This window comes from Penaeus monodon, chromosome 11 (genome assembly GCF_015228065.2).
Source record: "Penaeus monodon isolate SGIC_2016 chromosome 11, NSTDA_Pmon_1, whole genome shotgun sequence".
NCBI lineage: Eukaryota > Metazoa > Arthropoda > Malacostraca > Decapoda > Penaeidae > Penaeus > Penaeus monodon.
The window spans coordinates 22,262,831-22,273,875 of NC_051396.1; the positions used below are offsets into that span (position 1 = coordinate 22,262,831).

At 49.1% G+C, this 11,045-nt stretch overlaps 1 protein-coding gene across 1 annotated transcript in view; it reads right to left on the minus strand.

The window, feature by feature from the left end:
* Positions 1-3,972, minus strand: part of LOC119578810 (filaggrin-like) — a gene marked incomplete in the record, with an annotated part of 47,872 nt that extends 43,900 nt beyond the window's left edge. Inside the window, 1 exon segment of the mRNA XM_037926444.1 lies at positions 3,690-3,972.
* Positions 3,973-11,045: the final 7,073 nt, after the last annotated feature.

Sequence of the window (11,045 nt, forward strand, 5' to 3'; positions counted from 1 at the left end):
TATGAGAATGTGCAGGGAACAAAAGAAAGAAAGAAAAAGAAACGCACAATAAAGGTAAGATTAAGATACCGATGTTAGTGAAGGTGGAGATTTAACGGTAGAATTTGAGAGGGAGAAGGAAGAGGGAAGAATGAATGAAAGAGGGAGGGAGGGAAGGAAGGAAGGAAGGAAGGAAGGAAGGAAGGAAGGAAGGAAGGAAGGAGGGAGGGAGGGAGGGAAGGATTGCAGGAAGGAAAGAAGGAAGGAAAAAAGAAGAGATGACATGAGAAAAACGAGAAAAGAAGGAGACTAACAGAAACTGAAAAAAAGATAAAGGGAAGGACACAGATTGGCTGATTCCATGCAACTGAGCCAAGCGCAAGTACACGAGGCTATCCTGAATAAATCTAGGCGCTGTTACCTTTAACTTATTCAGCGTCCCCCCAGCTCAACGCAACGCTCAACGGAGGCTTATCCCGAGGCCCCGTTTTTTTTTCTTCTTTCTTTCTTCCTTTCCTTATGCTTTCTTTCTCTCTTCCTTCTTTTTTTCTCTCTTCCTTTCTTTCTTTCTTCGTTCTTACTTCCCTTTCTTCTATCCTTTTTCATCTTCACTCCAAACACACTCATTCATTCACGCGCTTATTCACTCACTTCCTTTATTCCCCAGTACATACCCCCCCCCCCCGCCCCCTTTCCCCTTCTCCCTTCGTTTCCAATCTCTTTATCTTCGTCTTCCTCCACGAAGCACGAAAGATGCTGCAAAATGACGCAACCCCCTTCTCTTTCCCCCACCTCTCGTTCACCCTTTCATCCCCCTACCTTATTCCCTCTCGTTCAACCCCCTCTTCATTACCCCACTCCCACCCTCTCCCTCCCACCCCTTCTAGCCCCCTCCTAACTTCCCCCTAACCCCGTCCTCTCCTTTCCCTCTTCTAATTTCCCCTACGTCAACCCCCAACCCTTGACTTCCCCCATTGACTCCCTCATATCTTCTTCTTCAGCCCCCCCCCCTCCTCTCTATCTTCCCCCACCTCGCCCTCCCCCTCACACCCCGCCCTCCGCCCGCAACGCCGCGAGCTCACTATTATGCCCACTTACTAACGTGCGTGACGTCGACCCTTTACCTTCCCCCTCCCCTCCCCCTACTCTGCTGCTGTTGCGTCATGCGTCTCTCTCCCTCCCTCCCTCCCTCTCTCTCTCTCTCTCTCTCTCTCTCTCTCTCTCTCTCTCTCTCTCTCTCTCTCTCTCTCTCTCTCTCTCTCTCGTTTCTACCTCCTTTCCGTTCCCTTGTACATTATTCCTGCACCCTACACCCCCTTTTATCATTTCCCTCGTTAAATCTAAAGAGAGAGAGAAAAAAAAAAGACCCATCTTCCTACATATCCTTGAACCTTACTGAAGGGGTCGCCTGGACCAATAACCCTAACGGCAGCAATCTGAAGAACAGAATAACAAGGAGTAGAAAATCAATAAGCAGTTGTCCTTACGTTGTATGGCTGACTAGCTTGCTGGATCAACACACCCGTCTCAAGGTTTAATTAACAGCTAATTACGTAAAGACTCAAGACTCCAACTCATTACCACTGGATAATCGACTCATAAGCTCCGCCCCTCTTCTCCATTCTTAGTCCTTCAGTCATTAACAGTAAATTAACAGTACATTACGCCCGTATTTAATGATCCACTGACGCCACGCTGCCTGCACCAGCAGATGCTTTTCCTAACCGCTGGAACAACAGCTGATCGCCACTGACTGGAAGCTGTCACTATCAGCTGATTTCTCTTCCGAGGCAAGGGTTATATAATGGACGGAGGAAAGAGAATACGAAGGAAAGCAACTGCATTAAGTTCTAATTAACAAATACCGCGGGTGGAATAGATGCGAAAAGGGAGATAAACAATTAAAAAATAAGACTAAAGGAGACGGATAAAAGAATAGACTGCAAGGAAACCATTCTCTCTCTCTCTCTCTCTCTCTCTCTCTCTCTCTCTCTCTCTCTCTCTCTCTCTCTCTCTCTCTCTCTCTCTCTCTCTCTCTTCTCTCTCTCTCTCTCTCTCTCTCTTTTCTCTCACACACACACACACACACACACACACACACACACACACACACACACACACACACACACACACACACACACACACACACACACACACACATATATATATATATATATTACCTACCTACCTGCTAGTCCCTTCAAATTGCCCCACCCACACCCCACGGAATGAGGGCGTTCCAGACAGATGGCTTAGACACAATCCACGTAAATGAGAGCAACAGCAACGGCGTAACAACACCCCGTTAACAGGTGGTTTGAACTGATCTTTGTCATTTAGAATACAAAGGTGGTTGTTCCATGATAGTGAGAGGGAGGTCGTGGTGGGGACTGAACGTGCGTGTGCGTGAAAGTATTACAGTGAGTGAGTGAGTGAGTGAGTGAGTGAGTGAGTGAGTGAGTGAGAGTGAGTGTGAGTGAGTGTGAGTGAGTGTGAGTGAGTGAGTGTGTGTGAGTGTGTGTGAGTGAGTGAGTGAGTGAGTGAGTGAGTGAGTGTGTGTGTGTGTGTGTGTGTGTGTGTGTGTGTGTGTGTGTGTGTGTGTGTGTGTGTGTGTGTGTGTGCGCGCGTGCGTGCGTGCGTGCGTGCGTGCGTGTGAGTGAGTGCGAGTGTGCGTGTTTGAGTGAGAAAGTGAGTGGATGAGTGAGAGAGTGTGTGTGTTTGATAGCGAAATAAGAAAAAAAAATTGGCAAACAAAATGAAGTTGACTGTCACGACAAGTCTGTGTTGACGATATTAGGTCATGACACTTCGTGGAGACGGTGAGATGGGGGGGGGGGGCTCTGAGAGTGTCAGCTCTTGTCCGCAATCGTCGCTTTGTGTGGTCAGAATTTAATAACTATTTAGCTGTGCTGATAACCGAGCGATGGTGTATTATTTGGCATACGATGTGCGCAAGTTATGATAGTAATATGTGGTTCCAATAGATGACAAAAAGCCGCTTTAACTATTCAAAAATATATATAGCGTTCTTTTCGATGATGACAGGTCGCGTCACATCACGGTGTTAAAATGTGCCAGTGCCAGTACATCACAGCGTCAGAGTGCCTGCATAGTCGAGCTAAAATGGAGGAATGTCTGAGCGGTAACAAGAACCTGGCAGCAAGTGAGCCTGTGTGCGTTCGTGTGCGTCTGTGCGCGCGCGCGAGCGGGGTGACATACGTTCGTGCACGTGTATGTGTATCGGGAGCGTCCTTGCGGTGGCAACGGCAATTAAGTGTATGGGTGGCGGCGTCACTCTTAACCTTCACGATGACACGACCCGAGCAGCGAGGAGGGAGCGACAGGCGGCGGCAAAGGCGGTGTGTCAAACTGCGTCATTGCGGCCATGCACACTAACACCCCCCCCCCCCCGTCCTAACACAAAATCCACTCCTCTCTCAGTCTCTCTCTCCATCCCTCCTCTCTCTCTACGTAACACCAGATTTAATCCCGAGGTTACGTAACGCTCCAACCCGCTCGCCCACACACCCACCCACCCATCCACTCACCCGCCCCGCCCCCCTCCGTCACACTGAGCAATCCACTCGCAAAAAGAGAACAAAAGCAGAGCGCGCACTTGCCTCTATTCCTCTGATCACACAGATCCACGACACAAAAACACTTTTTTCTGACGGAACAAAGACTCTGTTAACAATATTAATAATAATCACCTCTATTTTCTGTCTTCTTTTTCTTCCAAGTTCACGACAATCGATCTTTTTCTCACGAAGGTCGAAGGCACAGGATGCAGAGAAGACTAAAGAAAAGTATAAACAGCCCGTCTCGCTACGGCTTCTCGGTGCCTGGACAATATCCCTTCGCCACGAGCGTTCGATGGGAGTTCAACGTCACACAAGGCGCGCGAATGTGCAAGTGGCACTGCAACTGCAACGGCACTGCAACACTCCCGCGGAGCCGACACTCGGATCCTCTCACTTACCTACGGAACTGGTCTCCTTGCTTGCCTTGAAACGGTGCCAGCGCGCCCCGGCCCAAACTGTCTTACCGCTCGCACCCGATCCTTGGGAACTTACTAGTCTGTGCACAACACACTTTTAATTTCAGGCGAATACATAGAAACACAGTGACAGACTGACAAACAGTACACACAAACACATACATACACGCACGCACCCTAAAACAGATATACACACATACATATAAATATATAAGCTCCCTTGTTCCCTCGTTTTTCGTAATATCTTATCTCTCAGTGCCAAGACGTTGAGTACAAAGCCAAAGTGCAAGTGTCGAGGGTCCCTTATTCTCATCTTTCCTTTCTTCTCCTCTCCTCATTCCTCTTATTTCCCTTTTCTCTTTCATCGTTCTGAATCTCCTTATCACCACCAGCACTATCATCATCAATCATCACCACCAGCCATCACCAATCCTCATCATCACCACCACCACCATTATCATCATCATCACCACATCCTCATCCTCATCTTCATTACCATCATCAACCATCACCAATCTTTATCATCACCACCATCACCATCCCCCCCCCCTCCCCACCGTAGTACTGCCGCAGGCTCCCCAGTTCCGTCGGCCTCATGCTGTTGCAGGCTTTATTCGCCGCTGCTGCCGACGATGATGCAACCGGGGAAAATTCCAGCGTTGCAACAACACCTTCGTCCCAAAAACGGTTTTCTCCCGATCCTTTCCCCTTTTCCCTGTTCCTCCTTCCTCCTCCCCCGCCCCCTTTTCCCCGCTTCTTCTCCTTTTCCCTACCTTCTCCTCCCCTTCTTTTTCCTCTGCCTCTACTTTACCCCCTACCCACTTTTCCCTTTCCCATATTGTTCTCCCCTTCCTTGGTTTCCCCCTCCCTCTTTTTTCCTCCCCTCTTTCTTCCTCTCCTCCACTGCCATTCTTTTCCTCATTCCCACTTCCCTGCTTCTCACTCCCCTACCCGCCATCCCCCCTCCCCTCCGAAATAAATGAAGACCGGGATATTGAAAAGTAGAAAAGTACACAAACAGACAGACAGGCAGACAGATTGTATATAAATAAATAAACAAATCTGAAGGGTAGCAAGAACGGCTGAACGGAAGAGTTCAACAAAAGAACGATAAATATGCTGCTGATTATTGTTTTCCTTCCACGGCCTAACCAATGGCGTACGGATAATACGAACAATACCCGAGTTTACTGAGGATAAACATTACGTGGAAGGTAATAAATCATGATTACGATGAATGTAAACATATACGTTAAGGATAGGCAAATAAATGTTGCTCTACTTGCTTTCTTGCCAGCCTGCCTGCTAAGACATACATAAACATATTTATGCATACGCTAAACAAAATGACAATAACAATAACGGCGATGTTAATAACATAGCGCTGTGTGTCGTTCTCATTTTCACCTATTTCACCACAATAGTTACTAATTTAACGTCGTGTATCTGCCAGTATTACTTAACAGACTTTCATCCCAGTTACTCACTGCTAACTGATAACTCACATATATAATCAACCAGGAACGAGATAAAGATAAAAACTTGCCTCGTCCTTATTTAGTGTACGCAGAGCCACACTGATAAAGAAACCCACTAATGAAAATGTTGCTGGGACTGCATGTTGCCTTATCGCAGTTGTGCGCAGTCGCGATATTTTTTTTTCTCTTTGAGGTCATGCACCATCTGACCCCGTGTGTATGCAACGCAAATACACACTCACACTCACACACACACACACACACACACACACACACACACACACACACACACACACACACACACACACACACACACACACACACTCATAAACATACGCACACAGACATCCCCTAACCACCCCCCTAATCCCACTACCCCCCGCACACCGAGCAAATGCTTCACCACTACACCAAACAGTATTTTGAGCTTCGCTGACGTCATGCATCGCCTGCCCGCGAGCTCTTGATTAAATCCTGCCAATGAAGCCCTTCGACACGCACTATCTCTTGCTCGCCTGAAGCATACGCCGTCGATTCGTTTCCTGATTTGGTTCCTTCGATTGAGACGCAATCGAAACTCAGATTCGCATAATACAGCAGCTGCAAGGGTAACTTGCGCCTGGCAGCGCGCAGGGGAGGGAGTCAAGGGGTCGGAGGGGGTGCGGTTGGGGGTTCTACGACCCCCCCCCTCTTTTCCTAAATACCCTATACGCAACCCCGCCCCCCTCACACGGAAAACATCATGCACGACGCGAAGGTAACTATTATGCACGCATTTTGATTGTCCCAATAGGTGATTATCTGGCCTTGAAGGACGGGAAGGAGACAGGAGTAAGGGGAAAGGGGAAGAAGGGAGGGGAGAGGAAGGGCAAGAGAAGGTAGAGGAAGTATGATATTAATGGAGAGAGGTAGACGTGTAGGAGGCAGGGTGTAGTGGCCAGGGAGCAACAGAGACAGGGGAAGGGGGGGATTTTAGGAACTGAAGCAGGAGGGCAGAAGGACAGGGGGAGGAGACAGGGGACGGGAGAGATATAAGATAGGGAGGTAGAAGGCAGGGGGCAGAGGCAGAGAGGAGGCAGGGACCCCAGTTCGCGGATGGCAACGTCACTCAAGTCGCGTTCCGGGAAGTCCCCGCTCCTCTTCCATCGGGGCTCTGGCTCGCTCGGGATTTTTCTCGATGCGTGGAAGGAGAGAAAGACGGGAGGTGGGGACTTCAGCGCGGGATTTTACGTGTCATGACGTCATCAGAGGAACACGATAAAAAAAAACGCGTTTGATAGGTACGTCAGCGAGCGGACTGACGCACGCGGAAATAAAAAATCAAAGGGCGATGATTCACAATTGCGACCAGAATTCCTGTTTATAAAGAGGATGAAAGTGTCGCACACAGGCAATAGCACGTGCAAATAGACTGACAGACAATCAGTTAGATATACAGACACAGGCAGAGAGAGAGAGAGAGAGAGAGAGAGAGAGAGAGAGAGAGAGAGAGAGAGAGAGAGAGAGAGAGAGAGAGAGAGAGAGAGAGAGAGAGAGAGAGAGAGAGAAGAGGAGAGAGAGAGAGAGAGAGAGAGGAAAGAGAGAGAGAGAGAGGAGAGAGTGAGAGAGTGAGAGAGTGAGAGAGTGAGAGAGAGAGAGAGTGAGAGAGTGAGAGAGTGAGTGAGTGAGGAGATTTTCACCATGTGCCACTACTCGACAACAATATGCAAGGCCATGCAAGTAACAGAACCTGTATGTAAGCATGAGTACCAAATGAAAAAAGCGCCTGTGTATGTACTGGACTAATAAGGAGGCAGGGAAGTTGGTAGAAGGAGGGGCGAAAGAAGGCAGATGAGAGAAAACGAGAGAAAGAGGAGGAAGGAGAGGGGGACGGGAGGGATGTGCCAGAAAATGCCAGACTCCTGCGATTCTTTGCCATTACTGCTGCCGCTTCTGTTCCTGCTGCTGCTGCTGCTGCTGCTCCTAGGCGATACAGCCACTTTCTAGACTGCTAACAGCGGATTCTCGATCTCTCTCCGCGGCGGTATCGAGCGTTTGTCACCTGGCACGCGGCGGGCAGACGAGACGAGCTAGCCACCGCGCCCTTATAACGAACACTCTTACAACAAACGAGATCTTAAACCGAATGAGCTCTTACAACGAACGAGCTAATAACAACGGACAGGGACATCGTGAACGAGATAACCATTTAGTAGATTATGATCTAATAATGGCCTAATGAACACCGACCAAAGGAATAATAATTTAAATTTCTCTCTCTCTGTCTCTGTCTCTGTCTCTGTCTCTGTCTCTGTCTCTGTCTCTGTCTCTGTCTCTGTCTCTCTCTCTCTCTCTGTCCTCCACTTTTTATGCACGCACACGCACGCACGCACGCACACACACACGCTGCATCGCTCAGAACACAAATGCTCTTTTGGAAATCACGCCACACGCCTACACAATCAGTACAATATGATGAAACGTTTTGTATAAAAGGTGACGAAATGCGTGTTTCGTGTAAGACTCTACCGATATAATAGACGAGTGACTGGGTCGAATGGCTGAATGATTGGACGGTCGTTAACAGGCCACAGAGCGGGTCGACTGTGTTGAAACAGCTTAATGTCTGAATGCCATGGACAGAAAGAGAGAGGAAGAGAGAGAGGGGGGAGGGAGAGGGAGAGAGAGAGGGGGGAAAGGAAGAGAGGGGGAGAGGGAGAGAGAGGGGGAAGAGGGAGAGAGAAGGGGGGGAGGGAGAGGGAGAGGGAGAGGGAAAGGGAGGGAGGGAGGGAGGGAGGGAGGGAGGGAGGGAGGGAGAGAGAGAGAGAGAGAGAGAGAGAGAGAGAGAGAGAGAGAGAGAGAGAGAGAGAGAGAGAGAGAGAGAGAGAGAGAGAGAGAGAGAGAGAGAGAGAGAGAGAGAGAGAGAGAGAGAGAGAGAGTGAGAGAGTGGATCAAGAAGGAGAGACAAGAAAGGAAACCAAGAGTGGTTTAAGAACGAAAGAGACAGAGGAAAATGAGAGAAGAAACAGCATGACTCACTGCCAGGCCGAAGACAGGCAGAGAAGTAGAGCACGATAGAGAGACCCCGGCATCAGCAGCGGTTACCTGCCCAAACCACAGTCACCACGACATACTCTCACGGTAACGATAATCAACCCCTTCCACTCCTCCACTTCAATCCACCTCCCGCCCTTCCACTTCATCCCCCCCCCCGCCATATTTCCAATTTCTTCCCCAATCTCCCCTTCCCACTCCCCTCCCCTCCCCCTTTCACTTCAACCCCTTCCTTTTCTTATCCTTTCTTGCCTCTCCACTTCAACCCTCTCCCTATCCCCTTTCCCCTCCCCAAGTCCAAACCCTCCACATCGACCCACCCTCCTTGCACCCCAAATTCCACCTCCTCCACCCTTCCACTGCAAATCCTCACACTCCTGACTCCCTCCCCCTTTCCCCCCATCTCCACCCCTCACTCCCCAATATTCATTTCCAACACCGTTTTCTGCACATCTATCCCCTCCCCTTCACCCTTCACCCATTCCTTCCATTCCCACCCCACTCCTTCCACCCCCAACCCTTCTCCTCTTCACCCCCACCCCTCTCCTCTTCACCCCTACCCCTCTCCTCTTCACCCCCACCCCTCTCCTCTTCACCCCCACCCCTCTCCTCTTCACCCCTACCCTCCCTCCTCCACACGTTACTTTCCACCCTCAACCGGTGTCCCTCAAATGTCTGTCTGTTAATTTCTTCTTTTACGACCGCTCAATCACCTGCCTTTTCTTCCATTTAATCAAAGGGAATCGGATCATGAAAAAAAATAAAGAAAGAGGAAATGGGGAAAAATGAATAACTGAACACTTTCACGCTTAATGAAAAGGGAATGATAATGAGTAAGACTGTTTACGTATGTTCTTGTGTATGAGCGCAAAGGTGGACGTAATTACGCTTTTATGTTCGACCTCTCCTCGTCATTAAAGTTCCGCAGATTCTTCGCAATGTCAACGCCGTTCCCACGTTCCTAATAGCAATAAAGGGACGTCCTTTGTAGGACTCCGTTTTCCCTCTAACGAAAAACTTCCATCTCAAAGAAGAGCACGTATGTATGTCTGGTTGCGGTCGTGTGTATGTGATTATGTGTGTGTGGTTTTGTGTGTGTGTGTGTGTGTGTGTGTGTGTGTGTGTGTGTGTGTGTGTGTGTGTGTGTGAGAGAGAGAGAGAGAGAGAGAGAGAGAGAGAGAGAGAGAGAGAGAGAGAGAGAGAGAGAGAGAGAGAGAGAGAGAGAGAGGCGAGACCTACAGACTTATGCGAATATACCTATGTACCTGTGTGTGCGTGCGCCTACCGTTGTGTGTTCAAATACCGAGGAGGCACAGAGTGACAAAGAACGAGACAAAGCGCCACAAAATGTCCCCCGTGGATGCAACATAATACACCATTGTTGCCGCCGCATGACAACACCGTGCCACGTGGGACACCCGCACGTCACGCCGGCATTGTTTACCCCCAATCAGCTGATTTCAATCCACCACCGATTCAACCAACTTTTACTGCTATTGTTTTGCGAATGTAATGTACAAAACAAAGAAAAAAAAAGAAACATGCTGCAACAACAGATTACGCAACTTTTAAATGCCTCGTTACCGGAAGTCCTTATGCACGTGGACGGGGAGTTTATGCTATATATGGTACGAGAATGGCTTGTTAACGTTGTATGGTACGAGCACGATTTTGCATGATGCTCTTTTGTAAGGAGAGGAAGTGACACGTGTCCAATCCTCTCTCCTTTCTATGATTAGCTCCGTCCTTCACTTTCATTACTATTTTGCACAATGAGCGAGAGGTACCGTAAACTCCTACAACGGAAGAGAGGAAGGAGAGAGGGTTGGGAGGGGGAAGAGGGGAGTGAGTGAGTGAGTGAGAGTGAGAGTGAGAGTGAGAGTGAGAGTGAGAGTGAGTGAGAGTGAGAGTGTGAGTGTGAGAGTGAGAGAATGAGTGAGATGGGGAGGGAGAAAGAAAAAAAGGGAAAAGAGGGAGAAAAGAGAAGAGGAAGAGAGAGAAAGAGAGGCAGAGGAAGCGGGAGATCAATTCTAAGGGTAGGAAGAGGAGGGAGGACAGGAGGAGTATCACAGAGCATCGCACTCATACTCGTTCACTCACTCACTCACTAACCCACTCACACACACCTGGCACGATGTAACACAAACATTTTGGCGAACCGCAACATCGAACCAGGTCTTCCTGGCTTTACCTCTCTCCACTCTTTCTATATTTTTCTTTATCTTTATATTCTTCACATCTCCTTTATCTGTCTACTTTCCATCTCCAATCCATCTTTCCATCTTCTTTCCTTCTTCCTTCTTCCCTTCCTTCCCATCCCCTTCCGTCTCTAATGCTCTCTTTATCTCTGCTCACGTGGACGACAATGCGGCCTCACCCCCCCTTCCCCCTCCCCTCCGGTCTTTCCCAAAACAACTCCCGTCCACTCTCACTCTCACTCTCCTCCACCCTCTCCCTCTCCCTCTCCCCCTCTCTCTCCTTCGGCCTCTCCCTCTCCTCCACCCTCTCCCTCTCCCCCTCCCTCTCCTTCGCCCTCTCCCTCTTCTTTACTCTCTCCC